This window comes from Lissotriton vulgaris, chromosome 7 (assembly GCF_964263255.1).
Source record: "Lissotriton vulgaris chromosome 7, aLisVul1.2, whole genome shotgun sequence".
Classification (NCBI taxonomy): domain Eukaryota; kingdom Metazoa; phylum Chordata; class Amphibia; order Caudata; family Salamandridae; genus Lissotriton; species Lissotriton vulgaris.
In genome coordinates, this window is record NC_141695.1 from 618,983,429 (window position 1) to 619,001,088 (window position 17,660).

At 44.3% G+C, this 17,660-nt stretch overlaps 1 protein-coding gene across 3 annotated transcripts in view; it reads right to left on the reverse strand.

Moving 5' to 3' along the window:
• LOC147702137 (monocarboxylate transporter 6-like) overlaps positions 1-17,660 on the reverse strand; it is a 450,160-nt gene that overhangs the window by 217,474 nt on the left and 215,026 nt on the right. The gene's annotated exons all lie outside the window — the stretch shown is intronic.

Here is a 17,660-nt window from a genome sequence, read left to right on the forward strand (position 1 = left end):
CCTCTCCTGTTTGCTGACAGGAGATATTCTTTAATATCAAAGACCACAATTAGCCCTTTCCAATCTCCTCTCAACTTGTGCCTACACAGGTGGTGCCCTTAATGGACCCTCTCCACTTTGTGCCCTGGTTACCACTGCAGCTATTTCTTCCCAGGATGTGCCTTCCTCTCTTTGTTCCCAGGTTGTGCCCTCTCTTGTTTGTGCATAAGATGCGTCCTTTATTCTCTGAGACAAATATCTGGTGTTCATCTTGTTTTTTCACTAATTCACATTTACATTCTTAGCTTTGGTACAATATTTATATTTTCATTCTAATCATGGCCACTTCTCAGCAATTTGCGCAACCACCTCCTTTTACCCAGCAATCCCTGGCGTTAAATTCTCTCCTGCTCGCAAACCTGTGATTCTTTATTGTTGCCTAGGACTTGCTGCACAACATGTTTTCGAAATTTACCTAATTTTCCTACACCTCCTAGAGAAGCTGGGGATGCAGATCACTGAGATTCATACAAAGAGACCTTATCTCGTTTGGCAAAACAAAATGGACAAGAATCAAACATTATGCTTGAAAAACATAATTTCTTCAGGAGAAAGCAATGTGAAGATGAAACGGTGGATGAATACATTGCTGCCTTACGAGTGTTAGCATCCACTTGTGAGTTTGAAGCAAATCCTGATATTTACATTCGCAACCAATTCATTTTCTCGAGTTTTTCAAAAAAAATTCAAGAACGTCTTCTCAGCTGCAGGAAACCTACACTACAAGAAGCAATTGACATTGCCAGGAGTATTGAGAAATCTATTATTACCTCAAAAGCTCTACAACATGATCAATCTGTCAACTCTTTCAAGACACTTGCACATGATTCTGGAAATTCCGTTAATGCTTTGAACGCAAACAAATCTTTTAAACAACCTATTAGAAAGGGGAACACAATTTGCTACAGACGTGGTTCCAAGTCACATCTTGGAAACTATCTTAGTGTCCCGCTGTAGGAAAAAGATGCGTTTTGTGTAAAAGTATAGGCCATTTTCAAGGTATTTGTAGATCTGCCAGGAAACCTACTAGAGTAAATAGTGTCGTTTTTTCTGAAACCCTTCATGATTGTACAGAGCACTCACATTAACAGATGAATATAATTCTGTGTTTAATGCTCATTATGTTAAAGGTCCTTTGGGTGTTGCATTATTTGGGAAAGTAGAAATCCCAATTATGGTGGATTCTGGATCTCCTATAAACATTATATCAGATGTCATGTTTCTTGAAAAATGGCAAGGTTCCATTGCTTTGGTCCAAACAGACATCAATCGCAAAGCATTAAATGAATTTGATATAGAAATGTTGGGTTTAAATCAAGATTGGAAGGTCTAGGAAGGTCAATTTATACAAAAGTCTATGTTGCAGTCAAAGGATGCAACATAGTTGGTTGGCAAGACCTTGCTAAAATGGGCTTGTATCTTGTTCCGGTCTTGGATAATCCAATTGCTCTTGGTGATGTTCCTCAAGGTTATTCCGCAGCTGGGTCTTTCGAAGATGGACAGAACACAATGGATTGTCTTAATCTCACTGATCATAACCAAGATGTCAAAACGGTCTTGGATCAGTTTCCCAAACTGTTTCCCAACAAATTAGGCACTGTCAAAGGTTTTCAACAACAAAGCAGACTTAAGCCACACGCCCAACGTTTTGTACATAAGATTCGTCCCTTACCCCTCAGTGCCAGGGATGAGCTTAAGTCAGTCCTCAAATCATTGTGTGATGAAGGAGTCATTGCACCATGTGACTCATCAGAATGGGTTTCCCCCATTGTTTGTGTACGGAGAAAATCTGGTGAGGTTATGTTATGTTAATATGTTATGTTATGTTAATAACTTTTATTCAGCACGCACCTGCCCCAGCGAAGGGGCGTCCTGGCGCCTGATCAAGTACCACAACACAACAAATCGCCGCTGGAGAGAGAAGAGATCAGTCAACAGAGGTGAACAAATGAGTTTTTATAGCACGTCTGAAGAGAGTCAGGCTATTAAGGGCACGAATATGGACAGGAAGGGAGTTCCATAATCCGGCCGCCAAAACTCGAAACGAACGACCTCCTATCCTACTCAGTCTGAACCTAGGCGTAATCGCCAGATGAAGAGATTCCGACCTGAGAGACCGCGTGGGGACATAAGGGGAAACAAGACCCGCAAGGGCAGGAGGAGAGGAGAGTTTCAGAATCTTAAATGTCAGACATAGAGCCTTGAATTTGATTCTCTGTCTGACCGGCAGCCAGTGAAGGGAGGTCAGAACTGCAGAGAGAGAACAACGTCTCGGGAGGCCAACAATGGCCCGCGCAGCGGCATTCTGCACCCTCTGTAGTCTGGTTGCCTCGGCCTGATTTACACCAAGCAGCAGAGCACTCCCATAGTCCAGCCGAGAAAGAATAGAGGCTTGGACCACCAGTTGCCGAGTAAGGGGGTCGAAGAATTTGAGGATTGGTCTCAGTCCTCGCAGAATACCATAACAGGTAGCTGCAGTCTTCTTTGTGTGGCTGGTAAAAGAGAGGTTGGAATCCAGCCAAACCCCCAAGTTCTTCACTTCGGCCGCTGGGATGGGGGTCACCCCCAATTCAGGAGGCCACCACTGATCTCCCCAAAGTTCCGCCTGCTTCCCTAGGATCAGGACTTCGGTTTTCTTGGCGTTTAACTGTAAGCAGTTAATACGCATCCAGTTCGCCACGGCTATAAGCCCTGCGCGGAACCTGGGAGCAGTCACCTCAGGGTCCCCACTGAGTGTCACCGCCAGCTGCGTGTCGTCGGCATACGATGTCATGGTTAAGCCACTTTGTCTGACGACAGCAGCCAGCGGTTTCACATACAAGTTGAACAAAGTGGGGCTCAACGCAGAGCCCTGAGGGACTCCCAGTCCCAAAGGATGGAAAGAGGACTGACCAGGTGGAATGGCCACTTTAAAAAACCGGTCCGAGAGGAAAGAGCGGAACCATTGAAGAGCCTTCCCCTCAATTCCCACTTCCTCCAGCCGCCGCACCAAAATGTCATGAGACACCGTGTCGAACGCGGCGCTCAGGTCTAACAAGAGGAGCGCCGCTGTCTGCCCCGCATCCAGCACCGAACGTAAGTGTTCGCTCATAAAGAGCAGAGCAGTTTCGGTGCTGTGTTGTGCGCGAAAACCATTCTGGCTCTCGTCAAGAATATTATTGCGGGAAAGATGGGCAGACAAGATGGAGTTCACGTGTGCCTCAGTGACCTTGGCGGTCCAGGGCAGGAGGGAGATGGGGCGGTAGTTCTCAGGTAGCAGAGGGTCAAGATTAGGCTTCTTCAAAATGGGGCTGACCACTGCTTGCTTCCAGGAGGCAGGAACCACGCCCTCAGCGAGTGAGAGGTTAATCAAGTCCAATATGGGCTCTCGACATAGGGGCGGGAGAAGTGTAATTAGCTCTGGCTTCAACGGATCTAGGGGAGAGCCAGATTTAATTTTAAGGCTCAGAGTATCAAAAGCCTCAACCGACAACGCAGGCAGGGAGGACAGAGTTTCGCATACCAAAGCCCTCTCAACACTGGGCTCAGCTCCGGGCACAGATGGCATAAACCCTCGGTAGATTGCCTGCACCTTCTCCACGAAAAAGGATGCCAAGCTTTCACAGTGAGAGTCCGTGCAGATTTCTAGCGAGGTGGCCCGTTTTCCCATCAGATCTTAGAGCACCTTAAATATTAATTTAGATGGGTTAGGGCTGTTTGAAAACTCAGAGGCATAATATGCAGCCCGGGTTTGACAGATAGCTCTGTGATAGGTCTTAAGCTGGGTGAAATACAGCGATTTTAATGTGGGATCAAAGGATTTCCTCCACGCCCTCTCAGCTTGCCGGCATGTTCTTTTGAGCTCAGCAAGGGTCTCATTATACCATGGGCTGCGCGTTTTAGCGTGACATTTCGACCAGCGCATTGGTATAAGAGAATCAAGGGCAGTAAGGACCCAGTTACAAAACTGTTCATATCCCTGTTCCACATTCGGCAAGTTGCCCAGGGGCTGCGCCCTCAAGATTTTAACAAACTCCTCCAGTTTGAGCTTACGCCAGTTTCTTTTAAGGGTCAGTCTGTCCACAGGTTTAAATTGTGGGTCATCCAAGGGACATGACACTTTAACCAACAGATGATCGGTCCAGCCCACCACCATCGGGTCAGATGCCCTAGCCCGAGCCAAGGTGGTAAAGAAGGGGTCAAGGATATGACCTCCTATATGGGTGGGGGCGGTGACTAGTTGGTTCAGTTGCATGGCTTCAAGGTCCGCTATCAAAGAGCTGATGGGAAAAGATGACGTCTGATCAAGATGTATATTCAGATCACCTACGATGTTAAAGTTTGCGCAGGTCAGGTTATGTGAGGGTTTACGCACTTTAAATAAAAATATCTTAATTGACTGTCCCCCCCCTCCCCAAAACCCCCTCCCCAAAATCCATGAACTTCTGGACAGCCTAGGGGGGGCACACATTTGTTTTCAATTATTGACCTTCGCTCAGCTTACCACCAGATTCCTTTGACAACCGATTCCCAAGACCTCACTACTTTCGTCACACCTTTTGGGGAATACAAGTATCTCAGACTCTCTTTGGCCTGGCCTCCATGGCCAGTGTTTAAAAAAAATGTATGGATAATCTTTTTAAAAACACGCCAGGGGTCCTGGCTTGTCAGGAAGACATCCTGGTTTTTGCTGATAACAGGGAAACGCACATGACATTTTTTATTAGTGTTTTGAGCAAATTAGACGAAGCAGGCATGACCATTAGGTCTGACAAATGTCAATTTGGTACACAACAATTGTATTACTTGAGTCACACTTTGTCATCAGAAGGAGTTAAACCCAAGTTATCCCTCATTAAGGCCATCAGTCATGCTGTCCCTCCCAAAGACAAGGATTCTCTTCGATCGTTTTTGGGACTGGCAGAATAGTACGCTCGCTTTGTCAAAGGTTATGCTCAAACTGTTGAGCCACTACGTGCCTTGCTACGTAAGGGCTCAAAGTTTGTCTGGTTTGACGAAGTCTCGACTTCATTCAACCAAGTAAACCTTTGCATCCTGTTCCCTTTCTCAATAAACTTTGGGACAAGGTTGGATTAGAATTTTCAGGGGCTTATGACCTTTTAACCCACAACCTTAAGTATCTCGTTTTGTTGGTAGACTATCATTCAAAATGGGTTTATCATATGTTTTGTGATTCAGCCAGTTCCACCAATTCCATTAAATTTTTGAAAAAAGTTTTTTCTGTTGAAGGTTCACCTTCTGTTATGGTCACAGACAATGGCACCCATTTTGTGTCTCAAAGGTTTTGCTCATTCTTAATCGAGAAGAATGTTAGTCATTTTAAGATTGCCTTATATTCCTCATCATCCAACAGTTTAGTTGAAAGGGCAAACAGGTTAGTTAAGGATGGCATTCAAGCAGCTCTTGCTAAGATGTTCAAGATTTTGTTGAGGCCAAAGCGTGGTCTTATAACATTTCTCCTCATTGCACCACAGGTCTTCCTCTTTTTTCCCTTTTGAGAGGTGGGAATGTTCACTCCAGTTTGTGCCCCAATTGGTTACAAAACAAACATGACAAGGGTACTCTTGTTGATAAAGATCTTGCATCTCGGGTTTTGCAACAGCAGAATTACATGAATTCCGCGCATGATGCAGGGAAAAGTTTTAATACTGTAGAATTGAAAGTCAATGATTGGGTCCTCATTAAAAATCCCAAAAGGTGTCAAAAGGTTTGTCTAAATTTTCCTCTCCAGTTCAGGTCTTTGACGTTAGCAGACTTTCAGTGCTACTTGGCAGAAGGGGGTGGTGGAACAAAAGATCGCTTGTGCATCTTTCTGACTCACAAGTTGGTTCTTTACTCAAGTTATCCAAACATGAGTTGGAGCATTGTGACTGGACCAGCTGGTTGCATAATCCTGCATCTGCATCTTCAAGCCAAAGTTGCCAATCTAGTAGTTTCAAGCCACGAGAAGGTATTTACTGGAGAGTGTGCAGCCTTGACGATTGTTTGACTACAGGCGTCCTCCCCATCCGTGACAACTCATGAGGCCATAAGTTCCTACAAATAGTGTTATAAAAGATACAAAATGGGTATTTTTTTGCATGCTTAATTTGAGCATTAACTGTGGCTAAATATCATTTAGGTACACTAATTACACATATTAAATGTGTGAGTGAAGTAGGGCTCACGCACGGTCCTGAAGAAGAAAGCCAAGGGGATGGCTTTTGAAACATGTTGACCATGTAGGAGGTAACTCTTTATAGTATACCCCCTACGTCTCCCCATTTTTAGGTCTTGCACCTGGCGATACAGCATGAAAGCGCTGTCGCCTGCGAGACCTATAGTTGTCGAGTCTGCTTCAAGGGCCCTAAAAGGGAGACAGGAGATGGGCACACGAAGCCTCAGGATTCGGATCCGGTCACGCGCGCGAACACGTGCTCCATTGGGACTGTGGACAGCATGCCGGAAACACATGCGTGCACGCACACATGCACACACACAGATACACGCGCACACACGCACACAGACACACGCGCACACACGCACACAGACACGCGGGCACACACACGCGCACACGCCCCCTCCCCCCCACTCACCGGGCTCTTTCCGCTGCTACAGGCTCCGTCACTCGACGCATCACCTGGTAGACGCTGCTCTTCCTGGTAAAAGTACAGCGTACCACGCTGGTTGTCTCTCTCTCCATCGTCAACTGGTCATTTTCGGCAGCCCGGTGGCTCTCCACCAGCACGGGAGCCCCACTAGTTTACACGCTCACCTCCGGCTGGCTTCACGGGCACAGAAGCGCGGGGTAGGCTCCAGTCTGCTTCCTGTCTTTTTGCGGCCCCGCCCCCGTCCCAACACAGGTTGCCTGGCTTCCTGTGCAAGCCGGGCTGCAGCGGAGAGTTTGTCAATACGTGACTTGTTTAACAGAGGGTGCGTCTTCACTGCAACTTCCACAATTTCTATCTTTAGTGGCGAGTGTATCATGCCTTTATATCAGAGAGGCTGATTAGGGCATTTCTCTCTTTGAGCAATCTTCAGATTTCCCAATGTTGCTGGTTGTTTCTTCACTCCCTCTTCTGTTAGCGGGTCAGCTCTGTTCTCTTCCTCAGGGTTGAAGTACATAAGCCCAGTGGTGCGTGCTGTATGAATACAGTGCTACGCATCTTAATGCTTGCTTCAATAAACTCCGCCTTGTTTGAGCTCGGTGGCTTTGGGAATGCGTTCAAACATTATAATTACTGTGCTTTGTTCAGTTAACCTGCTACTCGTAGTTTCTTTCTTAAATATTTTCTTTTGCCCCACCCTTGGCTTTCCGGAATCATGCAACAAAGTTTGCTAAACTTGTTTTGCTTCTAATGCTGGTGTCAACACCTCCACCATGTTCTGCTTGGAGTGTGTGTGACAGGATGGTGTTTGTTCCAAACCCAGCCTATTCGAGGTGGCGAATGCATAAGTGACAAGTGTGTACCAGTGACCTATTGCTGTGAGGATTAGGCACTGTAATGGAGGCAGAGGGAGCTGTGCGCGCACGCACCTAACATATGTAAATTACCTTCCAGTTCCTACACAGAAATAGATGCACCCAATACTCTTGTGAGCTTTGCCTACTTATTTCATACTGCAAGCTAGAAAACTCTGCATTTAAGCAACTGCAGAGCACCACTACAGGAGCGCGGGTGCTGCCCCCCCCTAACCCCTAGAACTGTGTCAGAGGAGTGGGAGGAGGGTTTCTCACTCGCTCTAGGTACACTGCGGTATGTCATTAATAAATGTGATAATTATATCACAGGTAGTTAATCAAATTAGTCAATGTTGTTTAGTGAATAGCGCTTATATAAGTCTCAAGAGAGGGTATAAGTAGGCTTTCCTGTTTTCAGTTTCTATTTTTGGTCAATTCTGGTGGTGTTTTTTCAGTTTTTTCAATATCTTAAAAAACAGTGGTTGTCAGTGGTTACACATTTTCGCGCCTTTAAAAACAACAGAAACAGTGTGTTTCCAGTGTTAATGGAATTTGTATTTAACTTTATTTATTGCTTGCTTTCAGCACTGATAGTGCTTGTGTATAGGTAGGCTATCGGGTTTTAGGTTTAAACCTATAATGACTGATAAACCCCCACCAAAAGCAAAATAGCCATCACTGGTGTAAACATATAAACACTGAAAAAACACCTTTGCAACCGCAAACCAAGTGTTATTCATAGAAAATAAAAGATGAGTGAAAGTCATTTGTAATTCTTCCTGAAGGGACCAATACATTGTAACTTTGTTATACAAGGTAGCACCAAGAAAGACTGGGCTAACATTATTCTGCTTCAGTTTTGTTGTTTAGGGATATCACTAAAACATCTTCTCTTCTTCCTTCTTTTTTAGGTCTCGCCTGTCGATGCGCATGCGCATCGAGCAAGGCGAGAGTATTGCGAGTTATCCACTCTTTATCTACACTGCAAGGAATCGTGGCGATTCCTTGCAGTGCCCGTGACTTTTAAGGTCAATGCGCATGCGCATTAAGCTTATGCGCATGCGCATTGACCTTAAAAGTCACGGGCGCGTGCATGTCCGTCTTTGTTTACCCGCTCCGCCCCCTTCCCGCCGTCTCGCATTTCCCCCTGCCGCATCAAAGGCTTTCACGGCCGGCCGGCCATGCTTTCAGTTTCACGACCGGCCGGCCGTGTCAATTACATTTCTCTCCCCGCTCCGCCCCCTGCTGCGGCCGTAACAGGATGGATTTCACTCCAGTTTGAGGTATTTTTAAATTAAAATATGCTCCCGCCGCCTGCTGAAATGTATTGGCCTCGTGGCCTGTTTATATTCCGCACACTTTTAATATGGCCGCTTTGCGGCTCATCGTTCTGCTGCGGATCGCTCCCTTCTTTTGTTCTTAAGGACCCTTGTGCCTTTAAATCGTGCACAATAGATTTAGGTGACATCTTGTTTATCCGGCTGTCTATGAGCATGTGGCAGGTAGGAGAAGCGCGAGCCTCAAAATGCTTAATTAACACCCCCCCCCCCCCCTCCATCGCCAACGTGACACGTCACTTGTTTAACACTTGTTTAGGTGTGGCTCACAAGCCTGTGGCGTGAGTGTGTACTGCTTCTGAGCGCACGCCTGGAGAAACAAGCAAAATCACACGCTCCTACACCGTGGCAAAGGGCAAACGAGTCATGCTTCAAAAAGCCTTGTTTTAGGGAGGTAATGCAGGATACATCCCCGTGCCCCATCTCCCTGCCCCCCATGTCTCTGCACCCATGTTAGTCTCCCCATGATTTAATGCTTTTGTCGGAGTTCCGGTTGCGGCATTCTTCAGAGGTTTAATGTAACTCAGCTGACGCCGCATGATTCGCCGCTTCCAAGTGGTACCTATGTCTTCAAATACCCCCTAGAGCACCTGACTTTCAGTCTACAGTCCATTACATTTTTGGAACTTGTAATTTTGCATTTTCGTGCTACCAAGTGCTGTTGCCTTCAAAATCCAGGACTAGCTGAAGTGAAGGAAGGTCTCCCCTGATGTGGTGGTTCACTTGGCAGTTGTGGTCAAACATGTCTCACTTATCCGACATTCATATTTCTTTTCATAGGCTCTGTGTTCTTATTCATTCGTAGTCTGTTTATTTTTGTTTATTTTAAATCGTGAATGGTTTGTGGCTTGATTGTTTCCTGTTAATCAGATTGAGTCGTATCCATTGGCTATTAACCTTTCCAAAAGGCTTATTGAAGCCCTGAGACTCAAAGCCATGTCCGTGTGACGTTTTGCACTTTCATCTTTTATGTGAATTTTATGTCCATCTGCGCCAAAAATACATCCTTCCGCTTCAGAGCTCATGCCAATTTTGTCCAAGCAAGGTCAGCATTACTATACCTGCACATGAGCTCCTCGTCCATGATTTGTTTTGGAGTTGCTAGCTATTTCGCTGGCACTATAATAATTAGGCGTAAGATGCCTCCTGTGTACATGAATTTGTACCTTCACTGATGAAATGCACAAGAACTCTTCTCTGATGAAGTTTACACGTTGAATTTTTATAGTCTGTTTTTAATTGATATAATTTATCCTTTTATTTTAATATGGTTGTAGGGATATGTGTATGCATAAGTTGTATTTGCTGTGCATTTATGGTGTTCCATTCGTCTTGCTCTAATAATTGCTCCTGGTGTATTCATCTTGTGCTCTTATTAGCCGATTAAAGAATTTTTGACTGACTGACTTGCCCGTTAAGGTTGACTTTGTTTTTAGGCGTTTCTCTATATGGCTCTACAGTGGCACTCTAGTCATGGCGCTGTATAGTACCACCGGCACCTGAAACGGTTTGCCTAATACTGCCTCTATAGTTCATATTGTCAGGCGTGCACAGATCTTAAATTAGCACAATTTCTGGTGCCTTGCATGCAAGTGCGATGGTAAACACCTGCAAAAAAGTATTAGAAACTTCAAGTTGGGGGTTGCCATTAAAAGAACAGAAGAACATTTATGTTAAGAATCAAACCTCCCCTATCTGTCTTTCAATTCTCTTGAGAAACCTCGCCCTCACATCACGCTTAAATGTTTTTTCAGTTTGTAAAACATCTTATTGTGGATTGTTTCTGTGGTGCCTAATAATCTTGCCTAGACACTGCTCAGTGGCTTTATTTTGTACTCTCCCATGTAGAGAATTCTAAAATGGCTCAAGAGGTTGTGAGGTGGGGACATTTTGGAGCTATTGTCAAAGTCGACCCATTCATAACCTTACCTTAATATCCACTTCTGTATGATAATTTCAGCGCCACTAGAATTGTGGCAGTGGAGGAGCAACCTTTGTGGTGTGCTTGAATGTGTTCTACTGCAAATATGTGGAATTATGGGTGGCAGTGTTCTCCATTTGGTCATGTTGACACATTGCTGTAAATGCAATCCCAACGCTGTGCCAAACAGAGAGGTTTCTTAAATAAGAGTCTAGCCATACATAGCACGCTTGACATTTTAGCCACCCAATAATAACTTTGTGTTTCATGTTGGCACAAGAAAACCTTTGGATGATACCGTCCCTGCTAAAACTGCCAGAATAAAATTGTATAAAATAGAACATTGCATTTAGCAGATTACAACCTAGTAGAATGACACCTCTAACGATTGCATCTTTAAATCCTACTTTTTCAGTTGTTTTATAGTACTGGTTTTCCGTCCCGTTACTGCTTAGTGTCCACAATCTAGCTTTACACTTGGTTTTTCAAGACCTGACTCACACACTGGTTTGAGGTTTCCCAATGTTATACCTCCCAAATAAACGGGGAAACGTCATTTCTCCTTCCTTCGCCGGGGGGGACCTTCTTTTGAAAGAAAGAAAAAACACAGCATCAATCCAAGTTAAATCTATCTCCCTTTCCTCTGCTAGGGCTTAATGCCATGGACATGAACCAAGAGAGGCTGCAGGGGGCAATCCCAGAACACCCCCTGCCCCTCTGCCGAGGGGGGTTTCGCTTTAGCAGTGAATTGCTCTCGGTGGGAGGGATAGCCCCACAGGCACACGTTGAGCCCTTGAATCACTTTTTTTTCACTACACAAATGTTATTTTCTGAATCAAATTAACTCGGCCCTCACCTCCCGTGGCCCGGAGTTCCTTTCTTCTATTATTTTGGGAATGTTTGTACAAGTATGTGCCAAAAGGAATGACCTAGAAAGCAAGATAAGGCATATTTGTGTGAATGGAATTACTTTTTGTTTAAAAAGTTATAAATGCTTCCAAGCTCTGCGTTCAATAGCTCAGGAAAATGAAAACTTTCCAAGCATGTGCTTTAATCTCACCCTCACCCCCTCAACACCTCACCCCCTCAACCTCACTCGCCATCACCCTCAAACACTCACCCTCAACACCTCACACCCTCACCCTCAAATCCTCACCCTCAACACCTCAACCTCACTCACTCTCAACACCTCACCCTCACTCACTCACCCTCAACACCTCACCCTCACTCACTCACACTCAATCACCCTCAACACCTCACCCTCAACACCTCACCCTCAACACCTCACCCTCAACACCTCACCCTCAACACCTCACCCTCAACACCTCACCCTCAACACCTCACCCTCAACACCTCACCCTCAACGCCTCACCCTCAACACCTCACCCTCACTCACTCTGACTCACCCTCACCCTCACTCACCCTCACTCACCCTCACTCACCCTCACTCACCCTCAGTCACACTCAGTCACACTCAGTCACACTCAGTCACACTCAGTCACACTCAGTCACCCTCACTCACCCTCGCTCACCCTCACTCACCCTCGACCCCTCACTCACCCTCGACCCCTCACTCACCCTCACTCATCCTCAACACCTCACCCTCACCCTCATCCACCCTCAACCCCTCACCCTAACTCACAATAACACTCTCTCACCCTCACCCTCACTCACTCTCACTCACACTCACCCTCAACACCTCACTCACCCTCAACACCTCACTCACACTCAACTCCTCACTCACCCCCACCCCCACTCACCCTCAACACCTCACCCTCACACAGTGCAATAGGTCTCGCAGGATTTTTAGTTAAAGCTTTTACATTTGCTTATTGCTTTTTTGATTTGTAATTCTTTTGCATTGCCTACAAAAAAATAAAATGCAAAAGATTTACAACAAAAAACATATAAACAATTCTAAAAGCACTAACTCTAATGCTGCGAGACCTATTGCATTTCTAATGCTTGTTTAGTTTTGTGGTCTTTGGTTAAAAATGCAGTGTTTAGAAGCATGTTTTGGTCTTATTTAGTTATTTTATAAACTGTAGAGAATCTGGAAATATCGAAATCTTATTTGAAATGTTGGTTACATTTGATTTCACTGATAGGTAAAATGGCTGGTTTCATAAGAATCTTTCCTAATATCTAGCATCCCATTAACCCACAGACAGAGGATGGGTGAACTCCTTTGATGCGCCAGCCCCCTTTTCTAGTGAGTCAGTATTGATGGTAAGTGAATTGCCAAACACCCCAGTCTTTAAACATTCAATGCAAGATGTAGTGACAGGTATAGCGAAAAGAATGTTGTCACCAAGTATCTGAGATAGTCATGAAAACATGACACCAGGCGTTTGGTAAACATGGAACACAGTGTCACTTGGAATGCTGCTGAAAAAAGTTCCTTCTAAATTCATACAGATTAGAGTGATATTGTTTGTATTTGCAGTAATTCAGCTACGTATATGAAAAAGTTGTATGATGGCCTGTCAAAATCTATACCTGAGCTGAAGTGCTTCCCTGTAAGAGATCCTTGTCACTTGCTAGATGGTATGCTGAAAGCACCTTTCCAATCTTCAGAGTTAATGAAGAATGGTATTGACTTTGTAGTCCATTCTGGTGCAGTAAAAATGTATTTGGACATCATATACCCTGTGCATAGGCTACCTATACACAAGCACTATCAGTGCTGAAAGCAAGCAATAAATAAAGTTAAATACAAATTCCATTAACACTGGAAACACACTGTTTCTGTTGTTTTTAAAGGCGCGAAAATGTGTAACCACTGACAACCACTGTTTTTTAAGATATTGAAAAAACTGAAAAAACACCACCAGAATTGACCAAAAATAGAAACTGAAAACAGGAAAGCCTATGTATAGGTAGCCTATGCACAGGGTATATGATGTCCAAATACATTTTTACTGCACCAGAATGGACTACAAAGTCAATACCATTCTTCATTAACTCTGAAGATTGGAAAGGTGCTTTCAGCATACCATCTAGCAAGTGACAAGGATCTCTTACAGGGAAGCACTTCAGCTCAGGTATAGATTTTGACAGGCCATCATACAACTTTTTCATATACGTAGCTGAATTACTGCAAATACAAACAATATCACTCTAATCTGTATGAATTTAGAAGGAACTTTTTTCAGCAGCATTCCAAGTGACACTGTGTTCCATGTTTACCAAACGCCTGGTGTCATGTTTTCATGACTATCTCAGATACTTGGTGACAACATTCTTTTCGCTATACCTGTCACTACATCTTGCATTGAATGTTTAAAGACTGGGGTGTTTGGCAATTCACTTACCATCAATACTGACTCACTAGAAAAGGGGGCTGGCGCATCAAAGGAGTTCACCCATCCTCTGTCTGTGGGTTAATGGGATGCTAGATATTAGGAAAGATTCTTATGAAACCAGCCATTTTACCTATCAGTGAAATCAAATGTAACCAACATTTCAAATAAGATTTCGATATTTCCAGATTCTCTACAGTTTATAAAATAACTAAATAAGACCAAAACATGCTTCTAAACACTGCATTTTTAACCAAAGACCACAAAACTAAACAAGCATTAGAAATGCAATAGGTCTCGCAGCATTAGAGTTAGTGCTTTTAGAATTGTTTATATGTTTTTTGTTGTAAATCTTTTGCATTTTATTTTTTTGTAGGCAATGCAAAAGAATTACAAATCAAAAAAGCAATAAGCAAATGTAAAAGCTTTAACTAAAAATCCTGCGAGACCTATTGCACTGTGTGAGGGTGAGGTGTTGAGGGTGAGTGGGGGTGGGGGTGAGTGAGGAGTTGAGTGTGAGTGAGGTGTTGAGGGTGAGTGAGGTGTTGAGGGTGAGTGTGAGTGAGAGTGAGTGAGGGTGAGGGTGAGAGAGTGTTATTGTGAGTTAGGGTGAGGGGTTGAGGGTGGATGAGGGTGAGGGTGAGGTGTTGAGGATGAGTGAGGGTGAGTGAGGGGTCGAGGGTGAGTGAGGGGTCGAGGGTGAGTGAGGGTGAGCGAGGGTGAGTGAGGGTGACTGAGTGTGACTGAGTGTGACTGAGTGTGACTGAGTGTGACTGAGTGTGACTGAGGGTGAGTGAGGGTGAGTGAGGGTGAGTGAGGGTGAGTGAGGGTGAGGGTGAGTCAGAGTGAGTGAGGGTGAGGTGTTGAGGGTGAGGCGTTGAGGGTGAGGTGTTGAGGGTGAGGTGTTGAGGGTGAGGTGTTGAGGGTGAGGTGTTGAGGGTGAGGTGTTGAGGGTGAGGTGTTGAGGGTGAGGTGTTGAGGGTGAGGTGTTGAGGGTGATTGAGTGTGAGTGAGTGAGGGTGAGGTGTTGAGGGTGAGTGAGTGAGGGTGAGGTGTTGAGAGTGAGTGAGGTTGAGGTGTTGAGGGTGAGGATTTGAGGGTGAGGGTGTGAGGTGTTGAGGGTGAGTGTTTGAGGGTGATGGCGAGTGAGGTTGAGGGGGTGAGGTGTTGAGGGGGTGAGGGTGAGATTAAAGCACATGCTTGGAAAGTTTTCATTTTCCTGAGCTATTGAACGCAGAGCTTGGAAGCATTTATAACTTTTTAAACAAAAAGTAATTCCATTCACACAAATATGCCTTATCTTGCTTTCTAGGTCATTCCTTTTGGCACATACTTGTACAAACATTCCCAAAATAATAGAAGAAAGGAACTCCGGGCCACGGGAGGTGAGGGCCGAGTTAATTTGATTCAGAAAATAACATTTGTGTAGTGAAAAAAAAGTGATTCAAGGGCTCAACGTGTGCCTGTGGGGCTATCCCTCCCACCGAGAGCAATTCACTGCTAAAGCGAAACCCCCCTCGGCAGAGGGGCAGGGGGTGTTCTGGGATTGCCCCCTGCAGCCTCTCTTGGTTCATGTCCATGGCATTAAGCCCTAGCAGAGGAAAGGGAGATAGATTTAACTTGGATTGATGCTGTGTTTTTTCTTTCTTTCAAAAGAAGGTCCCCCCCGGCGAAGGAAGGAGAAATGACGTTTCCCCGTTTATTTGGGAGGTATAACATTGGGAAACCTCAAACCAGTGTGTGAGTCAGGTCTTGAAAAACCAAGTGTAAAGCTAGATTGTGGACACTAAGCAGTAACGGGACGGAAAACCAGTACTATAAAACAACTGAAAAAGTAGGATTTAAAGATGCAATCGTTAGAGGTGTCATTCTACTAGGTTGTAATCTGCTAAATGCAATGTTCTATTTTATACAATTTTATTCTGGCAGTTTTAGCAGGGACGGTATCATCCAAAGGTTTTCTTGTGCCAACATGAAACACAAAGTTATTATTGGGTGGCTAAAATGTCAAGCGTGCTATGTATGGCTAGACTCTTATTTAAGAAACCTCTCTGTTTGGCACAGCGTTGGGATTGCATTTACAGCAATGTGTCAACATGACCAAATGGAGAACACTGCCACCCATAATTCCACATATTTGCAGTAGAACACATTCAAGCACACCACAAAGGTTGCTCCTCCACTGCCACAATTCTAGTGGCGCTGAAATTATCATACAGAAGTGGATATTAAGGTAAGGTTATGAATGGGTCGACTTTGACAATAGCTCCAAAATGTCCCCACCTCACAACCTCTTGAGCCATTTTAGAATTCTCTACATGGGAGAGTACAAAATAAAGCCACTGAGCAGTGTCTAGGCAAGATTATTAGGCACCACAGAAACAATCCACAATAAGATGTTTTACAAACTGAAAAAACATTTAAGCGTGATGTGAGGGCGAGGTTTCTCAAGAGAATTGAAAGACAGATAGGGGAGGTTTGATTCTTAACATAAATGTTCTTCTGTTCTTTTAATGGCAACCCCCAACTTGAAGTTTCTAATACTTTTTTGCAGGTGTTTACCATCGCACTTGCATGCAAGGCACCAGAAATTGTGCTAATTTAAGATCTGTGCACGCCTGACAATATGAACTATAGAGGCAGTATTAGGCAAACCGTTTCAGGTGCCGGTGGTACTATACAGCGCCATGACTAGAGTGCCACTGTAGAGCCATATAGAGAAACGCCTAAAAACAAAGTCAACCTTAACGGGCAAGTCAGTCAGTCAAAAATTCTTTAATCGGCTAATAAGAGCACAAGATGAATACACCAGGAGCAATTATTAGAGCAAGACGAATGGAACACCATAAATGCACAGCAAATACAACTTATGCATACACATATCCCTACAACCATATTAAAATAAAAGGATAAATTATATCAATTAAAAACAGACTATAAAAATTCAACGTGTAAACTTCATCAGAGAAGAGTTCTTGTGCATTTCATCAGTGAAGGTACAAATTCATGTACACAGGAGGCATCTTACGCCTAATTATTATAGTGCCAGCGAAATAGCTAGCAACTCCAAAACAAATCATGGACGAGGAGCTCATGTGCAGGTATAGTAATGCTGACCTTGCTTGGACAAAATTGGCATGAGCTCTGAAGCGGAAGGATGTATTTTTGGCGCAGATGGACATAAAATTCACATAAAAGATGAAAGTGCAAAACGTCACACGGACATGGCTTTGAGTCTCAGGGCTTCAATAAGCCTTTTGGAAAGGTTAATAGCCAATGGATACGACTCAATCTGATTAACAGGAAACAATCAAGCCACAAACCATTCACGATTTAAAATAAACAAAAATAAACAGACTACGAATGAATAAGAACACAGAGCCTATGAAAAGAAATATGAATGTCGGATAAGTGAGACATGTTTGACCACAACTGCCAAGTGAACCACCACATCAGGGGAGACCTTCCTTCACTTCAGCTAGTCCTGGATTTTGAAGGCAACAGCACTTGGTAGCACGAAAATGCAAAATTACAAGTTCCAAAAATGTAATGGACTGTAGACTGAAAGTCAGGTGCTCTAGGGGGTATTTGAAGACATAGGTACCACTTGGAAGCGGCGA